At 39.4% G+C, this 24,639-nt stretch overlaps 1 non-coding gene across 1 annotated transcript; it reads left to right on the top strand.

Moving 5' to 3' along the window:
- Positions 1 to 334: 334 nt before the first annotated feature.
- LOC117279891 (small nucleolar RNA R71) lies at positions 335 to 441 on the top strand. Its single transcript, XR_004510329.1, has one exon. It is a non-coding gene; the product is annotated as a small nucleolar RNA R71 (small nucleolar RNA).
- Positions 442 to 24,639: the final 24,198 nt, after the last annotated feature.

Consider the following 24,639-nt stretch of genomic DNA (forward strand, 5'->3'; position numbering starts at 1 on the left):
TCTCTCAGATAATACTGTTGCAAGTTGCCCAACCTGTCTCTCCAGGTTTCGAAAATATGTGCCCAATTCTTTAATAGTTGTTCCATGGGCATCCAGTCTCTCATATGTCTTGATAATGAAGGTCTTCATGAGATCTTCTATGCCAGAATGAATGGGCTGTTGAGGCTGAAATTGTTAACTCTGCTGAGTTTGGTATGTTGGAGTTCCTTATCCATGTGGTCTAGAGTTATTTTGTTACCAAGCATTCGCAGTACCTCCGGCTGCATTGCTCAATATTCTACGCGAGGATGGTTTCAATCCATCCTAAAAGTCCTGGAGTTGCATCCAGAGTTCAATTCCGCTATGTTGACACTTTCTAACAATCTCCTTAAATGTCTCCCATGCTTCAAAAATAGTTTCAGTCTCTTTCTCGCAAAAATTATGGATTTCTCTTCTAAACTTGCCCGTCTTAGCTGAGGAGAAATATTTATCAAGGAATTTTCTGGTCATCTCCTCCCATGTTCTAATCGATACCATGGGCAAGCTTCGAAGGCACTACTTTGCATCATCTTTAAGTGTGAAGGGGAATGCCCTTAAGTACACTGCATCTTGTGACACACCATTGTATTGAAAGGTGTTCATAATCTCCTCAAAGTCCATTAGATGCGTATTTGGATCTTCGTTCTGAAGGGTTTGAAGCAACCCTTGCTTCAACTCGAAATTGTTAGCTGCAATTGGAGGTGATCTAACACTTGATAAGCCTTGATTTTAATCGGTCTAGCATAATTTCCAAGGGATCTCCCTGGGCCGGGAGGTATATTTCTGAACTAGTCTACAGCCAAGGGTTGATTTTGAGCAATTCTCCGACCCCTCTCTTCTTCATAGATGATCTGTACATCTCTAATAGTTTCTTCCTCATCATCTCGTGCAACATTTTCTTGTTGTTGTGCTGCCTCCCTCGCAGCCAATTCTAAATTATCATCACCGTTTCCATCCATAGTTTCTTTGGTTGAGGATTGCCCAACCTTTTCTAACGTCTCAGTGAGATTTCTTTCCTTCCTCAGCTGTAACAGTTATTTTTCTATCTCGGGCTCATATGGTAGCACTTCTTTCATAGAAGCTCGAGTCATGTACTAATGTAAACTTGTAGCATGCGCACAGTCAGCGAACACCAAACGTAAAAAGAGAATATAGTATTTGACGAGCTCGAAACACACACCTAAATTATGCTCGCTAATCAAATATAGTATAGTATAATATCGTATCCACAAGGATTGAATTTAAATAGTGCTTTCGTAGTTTCTAGCTTGGTTGCTATCCAAGATGATCAATAATTGAGATTTATATAATTTCTAACTAAACTAAACTAAAAGTCTAAAGCTATTGACTAATGACAATCGAAACAAGGAATAAGCGAAGAAGGTTATCAATGAGAGAAGATAAGGTTTTGATAGGATAGGTGCAAGATAATGTTTTGGGATCTAACTCTAGATAATTCACTTCTAATGTTTAAGTGATTCTCTCGAATTTACTCAATTATTAGTTCACACGTTCAGCAAAAACTCCTCTCTCGATTAAGTCTCAACCTCGCGAGATGAACCAATTTAAGCACGTGAAGATATGCAAGAATGCGTAGTGGATTGGTCTTTAGGAGAACCTCTCTAGATTATCCTCCTAACTAGGTTTAATCAATGATGCAACTAGCATATTTCGATTACTAAGAAGAATTAATGAACTCAACCAACAATATAATGTAAAGATATCACAAGTTATGCCTCTCTCGATTACATGAACAAGTGAATAAATATGGAACAATTAAATCATCCAAAAATACTTCAATACATAAAACTAGAGTTATAATACACAAACAATCATCAATACACCAAATCCATATAACCCTAAAGAGAACTACTCTATAGATATGGAGCAATTCATCACAAATAAAATTAAAGTATAGGAAAACATAAATTCGATCCAAACTCGGTTCTTGAGTGAGGAAGGAATGATGAAATCCTTGTGATTTTGCTCATCCAACTCCTCCTTAGCTTCCTTAGGTCTAAAGTATGTCAAAAAGTCCAGAAAATAACGTTTTTCATGTATATATACCAAGTAGGGTCAGGCCTAGACGAAACCACCTTCTCCTAGTCGAAATAGGATTTTCACTATGTAAAATTTGCACAGGCCCACCGCCTGGGGCGACGCACTATGTGGGGAATTAGTGGGGAAATCCAGAGAGTCAAAATCTATCAATATGCAAGAAATAGTCAGTCGCGGCGCGCCACGCGCCGCGGCAATGGGAATTTCTCAGAGTACGGATTTTTGCTTGATTTTTGACGTCCAGACATGATCCTCGACCTCCGAACACGATCCCGGCTTAATCTCATGAGCTTTTACTCAGACTTCAAAGCTCCAAATAGCTCGAATTATCTCCACAACATCTACATAGCTCGAAATCACTCCTACAAGGCATAAAACACACAATAAATGCAAAATACTATCAATTAAAGCTCAAGCACGAATAAAGTGCAGTGAATTAGAGTGCAATAAGCGACTAAAACATGCAATTATAGCCTACCATCAATATGGAGACTAATCTGGTGCTAAACTGGGAAAAGTGCCATTTCATGGTACAAGACGGTTTAGTCTTGGGACACCTAGTGTCAAATAAGGGCATTGAAGTGGACCGCGCTAAAGTTGATGTGATAGAGAAGTAGCCACCACCCACTTTTGTCAAAGCAATAAGAAGTTTCCTTGGTCATGCTTCCTTCTACAGGTAGTTTATAAAAGGTGTTTCCAAAATTGCTAACCCTCTATGTAAATTGCTTGAAAAAGATCACCCCTCTGTGTTTTTTGATGATTGCAGGGTAGCTTTTGAGGAGTTGAAGAAGAGGTTGGTGAAGACACCCATTATAATTGCACCTGACTGGAAGCAACCATTTGAGCTAATGTTTGATGCAAGAGACTATGTGATGGGAGCAGTTCTTGGGCAGCAAAAAGATAAAGTCACGCATCTAATGTACTATGCAAGTAGAACCTTGAGTAGTGCCCAACTCAACTATATTGTGACCAAGAAGGAGACGCTAGCAGTGGTGTTCGTATTTGATAAGTCATACATGATAGGCTCAATAGTAATTGTTTATACTGATCATGCTGCTCTCAGGTACCTAATTGAGAAAAAAGAGTCAAAGTCGCGACTCATTCAATGGGTGCTGCTACTACAAAAATTCAACCTGGAAATTTATGACCAAAAGGGATCAAATAACCAAGTGGCTGATCACGTGTCCGGGCTGGAAGGAGCAGAGAAAAAGGTTGAGGTGGAAGAGATCGTAGAGACTTTCTCGAATGAACAACTATTGGTCACAAGCCTTGAGGTAGAGCCATGGTATGCAGACATTGCAAACTACTCGGCGAGCGGTATTGTACCCTATGACCTTTCCTCTACACAAAAAAAAAATGTTCTTCTGTGACAGTCGCATGTACTTTTGGGATGAGCCTTATTTATTTAGAGTTTGTGATGATAACATAACCCGGAGATGTATTCCGGAGATAGACCAATCTCCTATTTTGCAGGCATATCATGCATCCCTATATGGTGGACATTTCGGGGGAGTAAGGATAGCTCAAAAAGTGTTGGAGTCGGTCTTCTACTGGCTGGCATTATTCAAAGATGCACACTTCTGGGTGAAGGATTGTGATAAATGCCAACGGACCGGGAATATTTCCCGTCAACATGATATGCCCATGCACCCAATTCAGGAGGTGGAAATGTTTGATGTATGGATAATCGATTTCATGGGGCCTTTTGTCAGCTCATATGGAAACAAGTACATAGTCGTAGTTGTGGACTATGTGTCAAAATGGGTGGAAATTGTGGCACTCCCTACAAATTATGAAAAGGGGGTCATTGGTTTTCTGAGAAAGAACATCTTCAGCCAATTTGGCACACCAAAGGAAATAATCAGTGATGGAGGCACCCACTTCTACAATCAAGCCTTCATAAAGTTGTTGGAGAAATATGGAATTCTCCACAAGGTGGCCACTCCATATCACCCACAAACATACGGGCAAGTGGAGGTGTCAAATAGAGAAATAAGGAGTGTTTTGACAAAGACTGTTAATGCTACAAGAATGAATTGGGCGAGAAAGTTAGATGATGCACTCTGGGCCTATCTCACCTCTTTCAGAACTCCAATTGGTATGTCGCCGTATAAACTGGTGTTTGGGAAGGCGTGTCACTTACCCGTGGAGTTGGAGTATAGAGCTTTGTGGGCTTTAAGGCAGCTGAATCTCGATATGGAAGTTGCGGGTACAAGTAGATTCACAGAGTTGCACGAGCTTGATGAGTCCTGTTACCATGCTTTTGAGAGCACAAGTCTATACAAGGAGAGAATGATGATGATGCATGAAAAAAATATTCTTGAGTGAAATTTTAAACCTGGAGACGTGGTATTGCTATAAAATTCGAGATTGAAGTTGTTTCCGGGCAAGTTGAAGTCAAGATGGTCATGTCCATTTCGTATGGTAGAGATGCATTCAACGGGAGCCGTCGAGATTGCATCGGAAGATGGCTCCCGAAAGTTCAAAGTTAATGGGCAAAGGCTAAAACATTATAAAGATATGGTTGAGGGAAGGTAAAGTGATCTCAACCATGCACTTGAAGGATCCTTGATAAGGGATAGCCCAAGTCATGACACAACATTAAATCAGGCGCTTCTTGGGAGGCATCCCATGGTGTCATTGTAATTCATCGTGTCGCGGTGTTAAATTGAGCGCTTGTTGTGAGGTAACCCAAATTTTATATTTTTCTTTATTTTCTTTTTTTGAGTTAAAAGTTTTCAGGTGTTGACATGTTTGTGAGTGATGAAGGGATGGAATTATGCAAATCGGAATGCCTTGAGGTGAAGAAGTCAAGAGAAAAGGCCAAAAATGGCTAAATTTGCAAAGATAAAAAAACAGCCAGTTGGGACCGCATCCGTATCTGTGTATCGCGTGCAAGTTGACGCACCAGCCATGATAGACACTTCTCGTGGACAGTGAAGTATTCCTATGGAGCGGCTGACTCCGCGAAATTGTTTTAACTTTTTTTTCCAGCTTCTTCTTATTTTTCTTTTTTTTCTTTTCTCGATGTTATTAACTTAAAACCCTTTTCGCTTTTCCCATGTTTTTCCTTGTTTCTCTGTCGCGCTCATACCCACCCCAAACCCCCGCACCTTCTGCCTTTCCCTCTCGCACCAAGCTTCCCTAATCCATCATCCCCAACTAGTAAGACTCCCCCCCCCTCGTTTCTTCTGTTCATCCCCACACCCACGTACCCCCCCCCAATTTCCTTTCGGTTAGTTGTTATTTTTTTGTTTCTTTCTTGTTCTTGTTAATATTTGTAGAATAGTTCTTGTATGGATTATGCATATTTGGCTTGGAAAATTGTTAGTTGTTAGACTAAGTGAGGTAGGAATTTATAATTCCCACTACCTCACTCAAATTGGGAGGGCAAAACACACATTCAAATATGAAGGTTAAATATGCATATAAGGTGTTCGAAAAAAATTTCGAGTAAAAATTATGATAGGTTTTGCGAAGTCTGAGTAGAGAAACTAATTGCTTTAGAAATAGGAACATCCCTTGAGAGTGGGGTAGCCGTTTGGGGGTCTTTGCACTTAAATTGCATTCATTTTCAAATGTATGTCATCCCGCGGCCAACTTAGGCACGACTTGTGCATCGTCCTACCCACTTGATTTTCAATGATGCTAAGTAACCTTATAACAATGCAATTAAGTTGCAGTATTCATGTGCCTTGGTTGCATAATTACGCTTTTGCGCTAAGTGTGGGGTGCGATGTGCACCGCTATGATTCAATGTCACACATTATACTAATATGTGTTTTTTATCTTTTGCAGGTGATATGGTCGTCCCTAAAACACCAACTCGAAGCCATGGAGCAGGTGGTAGTGGTAAGCCACCCCAAAAGAAACGACCAACTAACAAGAATGTAGCGTATAAGGGTGCTACATAGGCACGAACAAAGGCGAGGCATGATAAGAAAAATAGTGGAACTTCTAAGGTGGACACTGAGGCCACCAATTTGAGCACTGAGCAGCCCGCACAAATGATAAGTATGGATTTTTACCACTTATTAGTACCTTCTTGTTTTAGTTTTAGTTCGAAAGTATTAATTTATGTTCCCAAAACTAATAAAATTATACACAATTGCAGTAATGTTGGAGAATTAGACTCTAATGAAGAAATCTCACTCAAAAAGGAGTGTTCTGACTCATAAGACAAGAAGGAGCATAGCAGGCCAAAAATACGGCCCACAGAAGTATTTCTGCGGCCTCAGAAGAAAGCACGGACTGCAGATCTAGTATTGAAGCTCAGAAGTTGATCGAAGCAAAGCGCGGACCGCACACAATTTGTGCAGCCACGAAACATGGTCGCACTGACAAGAATTTAAAAAGTTCAGACAGTGTACAAAATGACCAAGAGTGAAGCCTTGCCAGAAGTGCGGACCACACATGGAATTGTGTGACCGCAAAAGCTGAAGTGCAGCCGCAGACCAAATTGTGCGGCTGCAGAATCCCTCAACCTGCAGACTCGAGCAAAGTGTGGACCGCACAAGGAATTGTGCGGCTGCAGAACCTCCCGAAGGGCATTTTTGTCAGTGAATTTTGGGCTACTATAAATAGACGGGAATCACTTTTTTAGGGCAAGTTTGATAATTGTTTTAGCTGTAGCCGTTGTAGTTTACGACTTTTGGTAATTTGTGACCAATTTGGGTAAAAACACATTAATTTATCATTTTAATTTGCTATTATGGCTTTAATTAGTGTTTTTTCTTTATTTTATTCTATTTCCATTATGAGTAGCTAGGTATTTCTAGGGTTGCGACTAGAGGTGGCAAAATAGTTAAAAAAAAATAGTTATCCACCCATATTATTCATTAGAAAATGGGTTGGATAATGAACATTTTAAAAACGGGTCGAATATGGATAAGAACCATATTATCCACTTAGAAAATGGATAACTAATGGGTTGAACTTTTACATTTCTAAAGCCTCAAATTTGGGGATACTCAAGGTTGGGAGGCTAGGAATTCTCCCAAGAGTGATTATATTCAAGAAGCCATGGATAATATGGATAACCATATTATCCGCCGGATAACTCATTTTTTATCCATATTAAATATGTGTCGGGTAGGATAATTTATCCATTTTTTGAATTACCCATTTTCGACCCGCTCATATCCGACCCGACCCGCCTGTTTGCCACTCCTAGTTGTGACCCAAACCTAGTGTGTAAACCTTATGGGTAATTAATCTAATACTTGTTTATGATTGGGTGTTTGTTATTTAGCCTTGTTCATGCTTAAATTTTAGAATTAATGGTTGCAAACATTGATTCATGCCTTTTTGACTTGGTCTTTACTTTAGAAAGAGGGACCTAGTCTAGGAAAACTTGGCTAACACTTGACTAGCCTAATTAAAGGGTTTGAACTAGAGATGGGGAAAACCCGAATTGAGCTCATATCAACTATTTGGCTTGATACCCATATGGGCTTGAGAAAGCCAAATTTGGGCAAAATCACTCTATGACCGAGAGGTATTGAGTGGGTAACTTAGAGTTGAGAGATATAATACACCCCGATCACTAAAACAAGTGTTAACGTGATTAACCCATTAGGCTAACACCTAGGTGAAGGTTACATCCCTAGGCCTTTTACCTATTTGAAAACAACCAAAAACAATTTATCAATCTTTAAGTTCATTTCTCTAGTTAAACATTGTTAGTATAGATTCTATAAGTAATTTGCAAAACCATCTTGTTTGGAAGCATATTTAAGCTACTTCTTCTACACTTATCAAGTGTACACTTTAACACCCACATTTAGCTCCCTGAGGAAATTGACCCCGACTCATAATTGGGTACTATTCTTCAAATGATGAAGAGTCTTTCAATCAATGTGCCATTGGTAGAAGCTTTGGAACAAATTCCCGGTTATGCAAAGTTTATGAAAGATCTTGTGACAAAGAAGAGGTCGATGAATTTTGAGACTATCAAAGTCACTAATCAAGCGAGTGCAATTGTTCATTCAATGGCTCCGAAGTTGGAGGATCCTGGTGCTTTCACGATTCCTTGTACAATTGGGAGTGTCGAGTTTGCTAAGGCTCTTTGTGATCTTGGTGCAAGTATAAATTTGATGCCCTATTCGGTTTTCAAGAGTTTGGGGATTGGGCAACCAAGACCCACTTCTATGAGGTTGCAAATAGTCGATCATACCATGAAGAGGCCGTTGGGTATGATTGGAGATGTTTTGGTCCGGGTTGATAAATTCATTCCTCCGGCGGACTTTGTCATTCTAGATTGTGAAGTTGATTATGAAGTGCCGATCATTCTTGGGAGAACTGTCCTTGCTACGGGTAAGGCTCTTTGTGATGTAGAAGCCGGAGAACTCATTTTCCGGGTTGGTGATGAAAAAGTGGTATTCCATGTGTGTAAGTTCATGCGGCGACTAAATAGAAATGAGGTGTGTTCTTTTGTGGACTTAGTGAGCGATGTTATTGTTGATGATAGGAGTGCTACTTTCAATGTTGGTAATATGTTGGAAGTCATTTTTGCTCAATTTTGATGATGACTAGATGGATGGTTTCATGAAATACGTGAACTCTTTTCAAGGAATGGGGTCGTACAACTATGCACCCCAGAAATTATCTTTGGATCTTGAAAATAGGAAGATTCCTCCTACAAAGCCTTCTATTGAAGCGCCACCTGTCACGCCCCGAACTTGGGGAGCGCGATCGGCGCTCAACCGAGTGAACCCGGCCAAGCAAACCTGTTAGATTTCTTTCTACCCAAACTCATCCATGAATAAAGAGGAGATGTACTCCATTAATCAAACACTAAAAAGATTTCATTAACAACTCATATTTCATTTCCATTAGCAGCTTCATTTATAATTTTTAAAATATTACAAGTTTATAAATATAATGAAAAACATGTTTGCCAAATACCAACATTTCTAGTTCAATTCCCCATATCAAACACCACCCACAACTTGTCTACGGAACCTCTAAGTACAATAGAAGAGTAGTATGGAAGTGCCGACAACAAGGCCCCGTCCATACCTTAAAACACATTGTACAACTCAAATGACATCAAGCCCGAAATAGAGTAGGGCTCACCAAAACCTGCTGAATAGAGAGTGACTGCTAATGAGGACCAAAGCTGCCCACTGATGAACCACCTGCATCGATTGAAGATGTAGTACCCCCGGCAAAAGGGACATTAGTACATATGAAATTAGTACTAGTATGTAAAGCTAACTATCCATTTTCAAAATAGAATGCCAATATAAGAAAGGGAAACCCATAGAAACATCAAGTCACAATCAATGATATCCAAATGCCAAGTTAAAACATAACAATTTTCAAAATACAAAAATAATATATATATATATATATATATATATTTGGTTGGGAGATCTTTAGCACCGATATACCACTGTTCACAATATCACTTTTCACAATACCAATACCACCGTACTTTTAGCACGGAGTCCGATCACGACCCGATCGGCTAGGCCGTCTCATCCGAGACATCAACCACAATCACAATTTCAATTATAATTTCCAGCACAATCACCACCATGTGTGAGGCATAGTGTCCGATCACGACCCGATCGGCTAGGCCATCTCACCACAATGTCGTGTGGATTGACATCATCCTTTTCTATCAATTATCTCATCCCAATTAAGGGGAATAATTTTATCACATCAATTTCATCTCAGATAAGGGGAATAATCACAATCCACTCCTACACCGGCACGTGCAGTTTCGGGGTTAGGTTATTTCAACCTACCCTTCCTTGGTGACTTATCGATACTCCCAAATACATTTTGGACTTGCATACAAAGGAAACAACAATACAAATGCATTTACCTCATAACATTCCATGCCATTTATAGCCTCATTGGCATTTTCATCCACTTATAACATCATTATTTCATTGGCTCTCTTGGCCATCATTCATGGCACAATGGTTGTATTTAATATTTCACACTTTTATTTCTTTCCTTTCATGGATAACCATCATAAATATCAATAAATAGAATATTCCAAAAATCACAACTTTAGGTTCATTGGTAGTGAAGACTTTAAATACAATGGATTTCTTTCCAAGAAATGGAGTAAAATAATTGGCAATCGAAGCACAAGTTAAAATCATACACGAGTAACACATCATTTATTCTTGAAACACATTTCCTCCAAAGAGAAATACACATTTTCAACTCATGAATACATAAGAGCTCAAAACACGTTGAAAATACTTACAAAGCATAGCATTAGTTGAAACAACCCGCTTTGGGCACGACTTGAGTATATAAGCTTTTAGGCAAATCTATTTTCGAAGTCAATTTGGAACAATCGAATGAAGGATCATTTCATAACCTTTCTCACATCATTTCATTTCATTGGCACCATTGGCCACAAGTATAAATTTCATTCTTGGCACGGTGGCCACAATTTATATCACCAACTTACTTCTTTCACTTTCGAGCATCTTTATACATTATCAACAACAAGGCACTTTCAACCAAGACTTTAGATACACATATGAGCAATTAAGGGTCTTAATCATATTGAGTTTTTCTCCCACAATTTAGAATGATAACATTCATTTGAAACACTACTCAAAGCCATAACATTTTAATACACATATCATTCTTGAACATATTCCCAAAGGATAATATAATGTGATAGGAACATTCGGAACACATTTTGAATGCATAATTCTCGACACTTTGCTTACTCGAGGCAATCGAATTTATTGGGAACAACTCGGAATATGGGAATAAGGAACTTGAGCTATCCATACTTGAAACTTATGGGAACATCATGGAATTCATTTCTAAAAGACTATTTTAACCAACATACCTCGCTTTGAGCTTTCCTTAAATTATTACGACATTTCAAAAATCCTAGCAATCCCAATCTATTTTGAGACATAACAAAATTGAACCATAATTAGGAAGATATTCGTGGTTTCAGCTCATTTGAGAATTTTATCAAACACTAGGTGTGGAAATTTGACTACAAAGTTCTTCTACAAGGTTTCCTTCATTTCACAACCCAATCTTTACTTATTTGAGCTCAACAATCTTCCCACAAACCTTATTGGTACATGCATGTATAAATAATACTCTTACACCCAAGAATCATACTCCTAATCAACCATCTTCTACCCAAATCCGAAATTGAAAACTAAGGTATTGAAAAAAAAAACAAAAGAAATTTCAATCTTACCTCTTAGATGAAGAACTTGAGGGATTTCTTGTTGGATTTCAAGGCTTGAGCAAGATTTGATAAACAAGGGCTTAGGAATTCCTCCTCTCACTCTAGGGCACTTTCCCCTCTATAAAAATATCAGATTATCCATCCAAAATGACCCTAAGATCATTTTATAAGAACTAGGATCGGGTTATGAAATTAGAAAAATGGACCCCCAAAAATCTAGACCGGGCTACAGACCAGGCTAGGCACGGTCTATAGCGAGCTATAGACCAGGCTTCACGAGCTCTGTAGTGAGCTACAGACCAGGCTTCGCGAGCTCTGTAGCGAGCTATAGACCAAGATTCGTGAGGGATATAGCACGGTCTAGCATGCTACAGACTTGGCTTCGTGAGGGTTATAGCACGGTCTAGCGCGCTATAGACCTGGCTTCGCAAGGGTTATAACACGGTCACATTCTTCCAGCCTTTAGGAATTTGAACATAACTTCTTGTAGGAGTGTCCAAATGACGAACGGTTTGAAGCGTTAGAAACTAAACTCAAAGAGCTTTAATTTGATAGGTATATCACCTACTAAATCATTATAGTTTGGTAGAAGAATGATTTTGAAGTAGGATCTTTTGTGAATTGAGATATTTTTTCCACTTAATGTATCCAACTTGTTCCACACGAATTCTTGCCATTCACAAAACTCCTTAGTATATTCCAACACACCTTAAACATATATTTTTCAATTCAAAATAATGTGGTTCTATCCCATGGGCCTCCTTTAATACTTGAACATGCTGTTCCCAAATACCGTTGGCGCACTTTAAAATCTTCAATCATTAGGAAATTTTTAATGGGGCCTTACACCACCTACTTTGGACTTGAAACCATTGCCTCCACATCTTCGGTATGAATTTGTTGGCCCTTTTTCTACTTTGACGCTTATTCTTTCCTCTTGTTTGACTAACATGCAGATTGATTCCACATTGACGGTGTTACAAAAAGGGAAGAAGGCTATTGGGTGGACTTTGGTGAATATTCGGGGTATAAGCCCTGTCTTTTGCATGCACAAGATCAAGTTAGAGGATGGTGCTAAACCATCTATTCAACATCAAAGAAGACTCAATGAGGCTATGCAAGAAGTTTTCAAGAAGGAGATTATCAAGTGGTTGGATGTCGGGGTTGTCTACCCCATCTCCGATAGCTCATGGACCTCTCTGGTTCAATGTGTCCCAAAGAAGGGGGCATGACGGTGGTTTTCAATGATAAGAATGAGTTGATTCCTATAAGAACGATGACCGGTTGGAGGGTTTGCATGGATTATCGTAAGCTCAACAAAGTTACAAGGAATGATCACTTTCCACTTCCTTTCTTAGATCAAATGCTCGATAGATTGGCCAATCATGCTTTCTATTGCTTCTTGATGGGTACATGGGCTACAACCAAATTCTCATTGCTCCGGAGATCAAGATAAAATAACCTTTACATGTCCCTATGGTACTTTTTCTTTCAAGAGGTTGCCATTTGGTTTGTGCAATGCACCGGCAACTTTTCAATGGTGTATGATGGCTATTTTTACGGACATGGTAGAGGACTACCTTGAAGTTTTCATGGATGACTTCTCGGTGGTTGGGGATTCTTTTGAAGCTTGTCTTGCAAATTTGGACAAAGTGTTGACTAGATGTGACGAAACCAACTTGTTGCTCAATTGGGAGAAATGTCATTTTATGGTTGAGGAAGGTATTGTCCTTGGCCATAAAATATCAACGAATGGTATTGAAGTTGAGAAGGCAAAGATTGAGGTGATTTCTAAGCTTTCACCCCCAATTTTGGTGAAGGGTGTGTGGAGTTTCCTAGGCCATGCGGGAATCTACCGACGCTTCATCAAAGATTTTTCTAAAGTGGTGAACCCATTGTGTAAGATCCTTGAGAAGGATGCCAAGTTCAATCTCAATGATGATTGCATGAGGGCTTTTGAATTATTGAAGCTCAAGTTTACCACCACTCTCATCATTACCGCTCCAAATTGGAGTGTGTCCTTTGAACTCATGTGTGATGCAAGTGGCGTGGCGGTTGGGGTTGTTTTCGAGCAACGAATCAACAAAATTTTCCATCAGGTCTACTATGCTAGTAAGACAATGAATAATGCCTAAGTTAATTACACCTTTATGGAGAAAGAGCTCATTGCTATGTGTTTGCAATTGAGAAGTTCCGCCCGTACTTGATGGGTGCCAAAGTTATTGTCTACATGGACCATGCGGCGCTTTGCTATCTTATGAGCAAAAAGGATTACAAATCCCGGTTGATGAGATGGGTACTCTTGTTGCAAGAATTTGATATTGACATCCAAGATAGGAAAGGTAGTGAAACCAAGTGGCAGACCACTTGTCTCATTTGGAGGAGGGGCGGAGGCTGCATGATGGCCTTGAAATCAATGACTCCTTTCTCGATGAACAGCTTTTGGCAATTTCAATGAAAGAGATGCCATGGTTTGCGTATTTGGCAAATTTTTTTGTGAGTGGAATTATTCCGGATGAGTTCTCTTCAAACCAAAGGAAGAAGCTCAAACGATATTGTCAAGATTATTATTGGGGTGAACAATACCTTTTTCGGATTTGTACGGATGGGGTGATTAAAAGGTGTGTACCGGAAGAAGAGCAAGGTGATATTTTAGGGGTTTGTCATTCTTCACCATATGGTGGTCATCATGGTGGAGCAAGAACGACGGCCAAAGTTCTTAGTTGTGGTTTCTATTGGCATACTCTTTACAAGGATGCTAGTGATTTGGTGAAAAGATGTGATGAATGCCACGGGCCGGTGGAATCTCAAAGAAAATGAAATGCCTCTCACAACCATCTTGGAGATTGATATTTTCGATGTTTGGGGCATTCACTTTATGGGCCCTTTTGTGAGATCTTATGGAAACACTTACATCTTGGTTGAGGTGGATTATGTATTCAGATGGGTTGAGGTCGTCGCCTTACCCAACAATGAGGCAAAAAGTATAGTAGCTTTCTTTAAGAAGAATATTTTCACAAGGTTTGGTATTCCATGTGCAATTATAAGCGATGGGGGGTCACACTTTTGAAACAAAGCTTTTGACACTTTACTTATCAAGTATGGTATTACTCACAAGGTCACGACTCCCTATCACCTACAAGCTAGTGGCCAAGTGAAAGTCTCCAATCGGGAGATAAAGAGCATCTTGTCTAAAATGGTGAATGTTAATCAGACGGATTGGTCCAAGAAGCTTAATGATGTGTTATGGGCTTATCGGATAGCTTACAAAATACTTATCGAAATGTCTCCATACCGGTTAGTGTTCGGGAAGGCTTGTCATCTTTCGGTGGAACTAGAGTACAAGGCAATGTGGGCTCTAAAGAAATTGAATCTTGATTGGGATGTAGCCGCTAACTTGTGGGTTGCAAACTTGAATGAATTGGATGAGTTCTAGTACCATGCATATGTCAGTTCGGCCTTATACAAAGAAAAGATGAAATATCTTCATGACAAATACATTTGGAACAAAGAGTTCAAGGTGAGAGATCTTGTATTGTTGTTTAACTCAATGTTGAGAATGTTTCGCGGGAAGCTAAAATCTAAGTGGAGTGGTCCATTTGAAATTGTTGGTTTGACACCTTTGGGTTCATTAGACTTGAAGAACAAAAACAATGAAGTATTCCGAGTCAATGGTCACCAGGTGAAGCACTACTTGGGCAAGGTTGGATATAGCCATGTGGCGGTAGTCATTTACTTCACTTGAGGATGCTTTGACATTGCGTTGTGCCGCGACGTTAAATCAGGCGCTTCTTGGGAGGCAACCCAAGTTCTTTTCCTTTCTTTTTTTCTTTTTTAGTTAGAGGTTATTTGTTGTTCTAACTTGATTTGAAGTGTGCTACATGGTTGAGTGTGACTTGTAAGAAGGGTGGACTAAAAAATGTCTAAGTGTTGAAGGAACTGCAGACCGTAATTTTATGTGCCACAGCAGAAGTACATGCACGGCCGCACATTTCACATGCGGACCGCACAATTGGAAGCTTGCCAAAGTGTGAAAAGGTAAACTCTCTGATGTTTGAGTCTGTCATTGCGGGGCTAATCTGCGGTTGCATTTAAAAATGTGCGGACCGCACATTTGGTTCAGAGAAGTTAGGCTCAGGTGAAAGAGTGCGGATCGCACATGAAATTGTGCGGCCGCACTCAATCTTTTTCCCTCTGATGACTCTTAGTATAAATAGAACTTTTGAGTTTATTTTACACATTTCACCTTCCTCACAATCATTGTTACTCTACAAGTTTTCCTAAGAGACTTTCACTGTCCACCATATGCACCTACTTGTGCTTACACACCCAGTGCACTCACTCTATCTGGTATGCTTTATTTCAAGTTAATCTTTGTGTTAGTTTAATTTTTGAAATTTTAGTTTCTTTATAGGCTATCTGTTATTAGAGTTCATCCATGTGTCCATATGGGGTAGATCTGTACTAGGTATTTGATAATGCATGCTCTAATGGGTTGGGTTAATGAGATTTGATGTGTAAACCATGTTACCATACCAATTTGTACAAGTAATTGCAAAATCTAAGTGAAAACATGACTGACTGTTCGTGAAATTTCAAATCTGTAGCCGCACTTCAATTTGTGCGGTCGCAGTTTAAGTGTTCTGGGCAACTTGAAAAGGTAACTATTTCTACGGTCGCACTTTAATTATGCGGACCGCGTAATTTTGAAGAGAGGCCGCATTTTAGTCTGCATAATCTATCAGAGGAATACCTCTTGAGGAACCAAAATGTGCGGATTGCACTAACAATTCTGCAGACCGTAGATGCATTCTGCGGCCGTAGAATCACCTCTGCACTGTCTTCAGAGAAGAGGCTTTTGAGCCTCTGTAGTTTCTTGTCAAAGAGCAACTGCACTAGCAATTGTGCGGTCCGCACTCCCTATCTGCGGCCGCATATCAAAAATGTGCAAACCGCAGTTCCCAATTCCTGCAGCATGTTGTTTCTGTAGTAACCTCACTGTGTCCTCAATGTTCTCCCTTGCCTACATAAGTTTTGACTGTGTTGAATGATGACTTGCAACTAACAATCCTCTTTGCTTTGATACAGACAATGGTTCGATCGTGCGGCCACGGCGAAACTACAAAAGGCAGAGGTGACTCTTCTAGGGGTCGAGGTAGAGATACCTTGCACCTTAGCCAGCCCAAAACTATCAAGAAGAAGGCCATAGCAGGTAGAGGGAGGGGTGCATATCTCTATGAGTCTAGCTCTTATGTCTCGTCTAGAGAAGCTTTTGAGGGCAACTTCGCATCTATTCCGTAGGAGCAGGCAGTTGCACAGTCTAGGCCACAAGGGCGATCTGAGCCCATGGATGAGGCCTTTTCATCTCAAAGCACTTCCAAGGTTTTGGAAAGTACTATCCAGACTTCTGAGCCAGCAGTTGTTCCAGAGATGGGTGCGCAGACTGTTCGGGATGTCCATTATTAATACCTTCTTACTTTAGTTTTAGTCTGAAAGTATTGATTTATGTTCCCAAAACTAATGAAATTGTGCAAAATTGCAGGAATGTTGGAGAATCGGACTCTAATAAAGAAATTGAACTCTAAAATAAGTGTTCCGACTCATAAGGAAAGAAGGAGCGGAGCAGGCCAAAAGTGCGGCCCATAGAAGTATTTTTGCGCTCGCAGAAGAAAGCGCGGACCATAGAATTCTCTGTGTGACTGCAGATCTGGTGTTAAAGCTCAGAAGTTGATCAAAGCAAAGCACGAACCGCACACTTTGTGCGGCCATGTAACATGGCCGCACTAACAAGAATTCAAAAAGTTCATAGTGTGCAAAATGACCAAGAGTGAAGCCCTGCCAGAAGTGTGGACCGCACATGGAATTGTGCGGCCGCAGAAGCTGAAGTGCAGCCGCAAACCAAATTGTGTGGCTGGAGAATCCCTCAACCTACAGACTTGAGCAAAGTGCGGACCGCACATGAAATTGTTCAACCGCAGAACCTCCCGAAGGATATTTTTGTCAGCGAATTTTGGGGCACTATAACTAGACGGGAATCACTTTTTTAGGAAAAGTTTGGTAGTTTTTTGAGCTGTAGCTATTGTAGTTTACCACTTTTTGTAATTTGTGACCAATTTGGGTTTAAAACACATTAGTTTATTATTTTAATTTGCTATTATGCTTTAATTAGTGTTTCTTCTTTATTTTCTTCTATTTTCATTATGAGTAGCTAGATATTTTGTAGGGTTGTAACCCAACCCTAGTGTGTAAACCTTATGGGTAATTAATCTAATACTTGCTTATGATTGGGTAGTGGTTATTTAGCCTTGTTCATGCTTTAATTTTATAATTAATGGTTGCAAATATTGATTCATATCTTTTTGACTTGGTCTTTACAGGGACCTAGTCTAGGAAAACTTAGCTAACAAGAAATTAGGCTAGTTAAGGTTTTGACTAGCCTAATTAAAGGGTTTGAACTAGAGATAGGGAAAACCCGACTTGAGCTCATATCAACTATTTGGCTTGATACCCATTTGGGCTTGAGAAAGCCGAATTGGGCAAAATCACTCTATGACCGAGAGTTATTGAGTGGGTAACTTAGATTTGAGAGCTATAATACACCCCGATCATTAAAAATGTATTAACGTGATTAACTCATTAGGCTAACACCTAGGCGAAGGTTACATCCCTAGGCCTTTTACCTATTTGAAAATAACCAAAAACATCTTATCAATCTTTAAGTTCATTTCTCTAGTTAACCATTGTTAGTATAGATTGTAGAAGTAATTTGCAAAACCATCTTGTTTGGAAGCGTATTTAAGCTATTTCTTCTACACTCATCAAGTACACTCTAACACCCACATTTAGCTCACTGAGGAAATCGACTCCGACTCATAGTTGGGTACTATTCTTCCAACGACCTCGTTCACTCATTGTTGAGTGTGGATTGGGAGCGGATCAACAAACACAACCAAGGGCACGTCAATCACGGTCGTATAGGACAAGAGAGGCTCTGGTCCAAATCTGAGAGGGAGCTTCAAAGCCACCACCGGCTAAGAAGCAAAAAGTAGCTGAGGTGAAGGGAAAGGGCAAGGCAAAAAGGGTTGTCGGGTCAGAGTCTGAACCTGACTCATCTAATGCCGAGGAGACAATTATTTCATTGCCTGAAAGTGAGGAGGAGCCGAGTGCTCCGGTTTATAGGTCAGTGTAGTAAAAGAACTTTGTGAGTGAAAGTGTGTGGAGGAAATGGGCGCATATAAAGACTAAACAGATCAATCCAATATTGTTTGAGAGAACGCTGAACTTTGGGGCCACCGAGTCAAGTTGCCCAGATATTTTTCGAGCAATAGAGAAAAATGGGTGGACACGCTTTGCTCAAGGGCCGAAGGGCGAGACAAATTTGACTCTTGTGCATGAGTTGTATGCAAATTGGGATCCTGACAGTGGCAATGATATTGTCTGGATTCGTGGGACTAAAGTTGACATCTCCGCCACATCAATAAATAGATATTATCGTATACCCTCGCAGTTCGAATCAGAGTATTGGAGGACTGAGCAGAGGCCGAACTTGGACCACATAGTTACGATCTTGTGTAGGGGATCAGGACAAGCCAAGTGGACGAAAAATGATGGGTTGGCAAAGAAGTATATGAACAAATAGGCTCGAGCATGGTTGAATTAGGTCTGCAACGGATTGATGACAGCAACGCACGAGTCTATTGTGATTTGGGAGCGAGTGTTCTAGGTATATTCACCGATGACAGGTATTGTGGTGAACATTGGAGCTATCTTGCAAAGTCAAATGGCAAAGACCAGGAAGAACATGCGGTGGACGCTCTACTTTGTGCATACATTGACTGCTTTACTTGGGAAATACAAGTTGACTAAGGAGGAGGATGAGATATGTGAAGGCACAAAGTCAGCTAGAGGTGGGCATAATACCGACAGAACCAAAAAAATTGATCAAACCATAAACTCTGGTTTATTCAGTTTCGGTTTTTCGGCTTATTCGATCGGTTTGCGATTTATGTTTTCTATAATTTCGGTGTTCGGTTCGGTGCTCGATTTTGAAAGTTCGATTTTTGGTTAAACCAAAGTTTTCTAATATGGGTCCTAGCCTCTGGGCTCCTCTTAAGTTGTCTAGCCCAACCTTTCCACATATTTACATTATAAAATTGGAAGCCAAAAACCAAATAAAGTCTCACATTCTAAAAATTATCCCTTCTGCCTGATCCTTAACTTTTGGTACCTTATGGAGTCATATCTTCCTAAGAATGGAAAATCAAGGACACCAACACCGCCAGTTCATTTTTTTCTTTTGTTTTATAAGAAGAAAAATAAAAAATAACAACATGTTTGCCAATGCATATTTCATCTTTGTTTGCTTGCGTGTCGCGATGTTGCTATCTACGAGATAGTTATATTGTAAGTAATTTTTGTCAAATAAATTTATATTTCCTACATCAACTAAATAATTTGGCCAATCATATTATAAGTATTACGTATTCGAGTTTTAGTTGCACTAAAACATAAATTAGTCATATATTTTAGTATAAAAAGTCTGATTTAAAAGCTCAATACGACAAGACTAAACCGACCGAATTGAACCAAAAATCAACCAAACCGAATTAGCAAAAATCGAAGAAACTAAACTAATTTTGGTTCGGTTATTGGTGCATCAAATAGAAAATAGAAAACCGAACAAACCGAACTGAACTTCATGAAAGCTGAACCGAACCGACCGACGCCCACCCCTAGAGTCAGCATTCCATGACATTTGCTTTATTCAGGACCCATCAGTAGTGACTATACAGAATAAGGGACATGGTGAGCACATCACTGGTATGGAGGGCGCACTTCAGCAGTTGCGAGCAGATTTAGAGGCAGGAAACCGTGCTTTGCTAACTGCACAGGAGACTTATGACCATTCGAGAGCAGTTCATTGTGCTTCTCGAGGCTGTTCTTGGACGGAGACTCCAGATAGACTTCGAGGAGTTGGGAGATGTAGAGTTGTTTGTTTTGAGTGCTACTGATGGCACTGCTACTAAGGAACCGACTGAGGTTCGAGAGGAGGTTGTTGGTGTTGCTGCTTTGACTACGGAGGGTGAGCTGATAGCAGTCATCGACACATCTGGTGTCGCATTGGAGGATCCATCATCATTGAGGACCGAGGTTCGTGACCTATCCTCCCTGCAACCTGAGATATGATGAGGGAGTTCCTTACACCCACTCTACTATTGATCATTTATTGTATGTTTTTGTGATATTGTGCAACTAAGGACAGTGCACTCTCTTAAGTGTGGGGTGGGGGTGTCAGAATTTTATTTTTGTGGCATGTGCTTAATTGCTAATGATAGATTTTGCTATGATCACACTTAAGGCCATTATAATTGTATAATCGTAGTTAGCTTTTTATTGGCATAATCCCGGTTTTTTTTATTAAACTATGGTTCTTTCCCAGGGATGCCATTTTCTTGAAACGGGTAGTTTTTTTAATGTAGTTTTTGTTAACTTTGTAAAAAAATTGGTGGACTTTGCCTGACGATGAATTTTCTAGACAGTCTTCTTGAGGGATTAAAGTCTAGAGAAAAAAATACAAAATAATTTTTTTCCTTTGTTCGTTTTGAACTGTTAATGGAATGGGAAGATCTTGAGTTTGTGCTTCGTGACATATTTTATATCGGGACTTAGACCTGGAGCATTTGTCCTTAGCACTTCCCTCGTAATTCTAGTGATTATGTGCCTTAAGAATATATGTGACTTTATTCGACTTTTGGGCTCATCTTTTAACTCATATTATGTACTTCCTATATGGTTTAGTTTTATGATGGTTGTGCTTAGTTGCTTTAACTTCATAATCGGTTTTGAGTCGTCTTGAGTGGGTCATGTGTATTGTGCGAGGTGAGAATTTTGGTTATACTCTATGCTATCCCAGGCTAGTCTAGAACTTGTCCTATGTGTGAGTCGAAGCGTAATGATTAAGTCTCGTAAGGCTAGGAGATGATATAGGCATTTCTTTGATTGACTATTGAGCCTCTTTTGCCTACTTATGCTAATATTATCCATATTCAACCCTTTTGACCATGTAGACATTTTTCTTGGCACCCACATTTCAAGCTGAATACCCCTTTGTTATTAATCAAATCTTGTTCACCCTTGTCAAGACCCGAAATCCCAACCTCGGGGTGATGATGTCGCCTAACATCTACTTGCTAGGCAAGCCGGCGTGAACGAAAAATTTACTGATTTTAATAATTTACGACAAGATATTAACAATAAAAACGGTACAAGTCTGAAGTCTAGTATAAATAATAATACGAAATAACGAGTCTAAACATAACCCAGAAACTGGTGCCGCGACTACATGAACATCTAGAGTACTACAAACATGGTCTGAATAAAATACACTATTTTATAACTCAGTAAAACAACAAAGTTAGGAAAAAAGGGGACTTTAAGGCTGCGAACGATGTGCAGTTGTACCTCAAGTCTCTGTCAATAATAGGGGTGGGCATCGGTCAGTTCACTTCGGTTGTGAATGTTATTGGTTCAACATATCGGTTATCGATTTATTAATATGCTAAACCGATAATCTAACCGATAAGATGTCGATTATTGGGTATCAGTTAGTCGTTTATCGATCCTTATCGGTTCGGTTATCGGTTTACCCGATAAGAATCAAAAACATCTAAAAATTTATGTTTTTATTATCGAAATCGTGATCATAAGAGAAAGGAACTAAATTTTTGCTCTTAAGAAAAGAGTGAGTAAATTTAACTTTAGAAAAGAAAACTTTCTTTGCATTTGGAAATCCCAATGAATGATTTGAATTTTTAAAGTTATAAGTTAGTAGGAGTAAGGAATAAGACATTCAATAATCTAACTTTACTAACTACCTCACTGCGAGCGGTCATAATTCATAGAAAAATAATAAAATCCTAATCTTGTAAATACTAGAGAATTAGTGCAACAAAAGAAATAAATAGAAAAACTAAAAATCTGAACAACTAATTCTTTAAAGTTTAAAACTAAAAATCTTAACTGGAGAATTAAGATGAGAAATTCGGAAAAGTTTAAAACTTACTCTAAAGATTAAGGCCTGAAGATGAAGAGTAACTGCCAAGAGAATAGAGCCATAAGGTGGCTTTATATACTTAGTGGGTAAAATTATAATTTTGTTAAAGCATACTAGGCTATCGGTTAAACCGTTAAAAAAATTGACAAACCGAGACCCGAACTGATAACCCAATAGTCAAATAATATTAAACTGCTATCGAACTAATTATCCAATAATCCGATATCGATAACCCAATATCATTTTATCGGTTATACCCGATATTTGCCCAGCCCTAGTCAACAACTGGATCCGAGCAAAGCTAATGAACGCTACTAGGACCAACTCCAGTATCTGCACAAAAAGTGTAGAGTGTAGTATAAGTACAACCGACCTCATGTACTCTGTAAGTGCCGAGCCTAACCTCGATGAAGTAGTGACGAGGTTAAAGCGGGCCACTTACAATAACATGTACACAGTAATGATAATAATAACAGGGAAAGAAAACAGGAAATGAAGGTATAGTCGTTAATTTATGACAATGAACTCAAACCTCGCTATCAGAAAGCCCAGAACAACAAACCTTGTAATCTTATATAAAAGTACTGAAATTAACACAACAACATCGACAAGTATAACACACACAATCCGTTGCGGTGTGAAATCCGATCCCACCGTAACGTCTTTTATCAGTATCAAGTCCTCCCTTATTCCACCATTTCCACACAAACGTAAACAATCCGTTGCGGCGCGCAGCCCGATCCCACCATATCATCATTAATCAATATCATAATCCTCCTTTATTCCACCATATCATCATTTATCAACATCAATTATTACGTAAAAAAATTCGCTGCGGCGCGCAACCCGATCCCACCATATCATCATTAATCAATATCATAGTCCTCCCTTATTCCGCCATTTTAACATAACCCGTTGCGACGCGTAACCCGATCCACGAACAATTTCAATAAACATAAACACTCCAACAACTCAATTTGCAAGAAATTCTATAATCCAAGGGTATGAGTGCAAGGCAATAAAGGAACCACATAATAATCAAAGAAATGCAACAAATATCACAAAATAACGGAACAAGTAAAGCATGTAATAATTAAGGTGTGCGAGTAAAACAACTAAAGACAAGTAGCAAATAAGCATGGAGTCATGGAGGGGACGAACAATCCAATACAAGAATAATTAAATGACAAATAATAATTTATGGCATAGAAAGCAATTAAAGCATGTAACAATTAAGGCATGAAATGAGATAATTCAGGAAATAACGAAAAACATGAGAACACATATCTTAACGGCGTATATACACTTGTCACCTCGCATATACGTCGTTTTCTCATATAATCCACATAACACATAATACAAATTTCCTACTTCCCTCAAGTTAAGGTTAGACCCAACACTTACCTCGCTCTGCAATCAATTCAAAGCTTAACCGGGGCCTTTCTTCTAAAATTTACCTCCAAACCAATCGAATCTAACCAAAATCGACTTAATATTATCAAACAATGCTAGGAAAATCAATTACAATAGATAAAGCTAAGATCTTTATACTTTTTTCAAAAAGTCAACAAAAGTCAACAAGGGCCCGCCCTGTCAAAACTCAGGTCCAATGGTAGATTCCAACTTCCCATGACCCCACGAGTTCATATATGTGATTAGTTTCAAAATCCGAGTCCAAATCGACTCTCAAAACTCAATTTCTTATTTTTCAAAAACTTGACAAGGTTTCACAAATTTTCACTTTGATTAACATAATTTTGATGTTAAAATCTAAGATAAATTGATAGAATATGATTAAAAATGAATTAGAATCACTTACCCAAAGTTTGTAGGTGAAAATTCCCTCCCAAAATCGTCTACTACCGAATCTAGGGTTCAAAAATGAGAGAATGAGTTCAGAAATCCCGTCTCCCAACCCCTTAACCAGTTGCAGATGTCACCTTTGCGACACAGGGTTTATATTTGTGAACCCTCGCAATTGCGGACCAGGGCTCGCATTTGCGAACCCTGACAACCTCATGAAACCTCGCATTTGCGAGAAAAGGCTATGCAATTGCGAAGCCGGGAGTTGGCAAATGCGAACAAATGTTCGCAATTGCGAACCAAGACAAATCTGGCAGACTTCGCAAATGCGAAGGGGATGTCGCAATTGCGACAACCGAGCCCCCATTGTCACCTTCCCAATTGCGATGCTGGTGCTTGCAATTGCGATACCTGAGCACCAGCAATACCAACAGTCAAATTTCAGTTCAAAACCATTCAGAAACATGTCGGAAACACATCCGAACCCTCATGGCTCCAACCCAAACATCCACACAAG

This window comes from Nicotiana tomentosiformis, chromosome 6 (assembly GCF_000390325.3).
Source record: "Nicotiana tomentosiformis chromosome 6, ASM39032v3, whole genome shotgun sequence".
Lineage (NCBI taxonomy): Eukaryota > Viridiplantae > Streptophyta > Magnoliopsida > Solanales > Solanaceae > Nicotiana > Nicotiana tomentosiformis.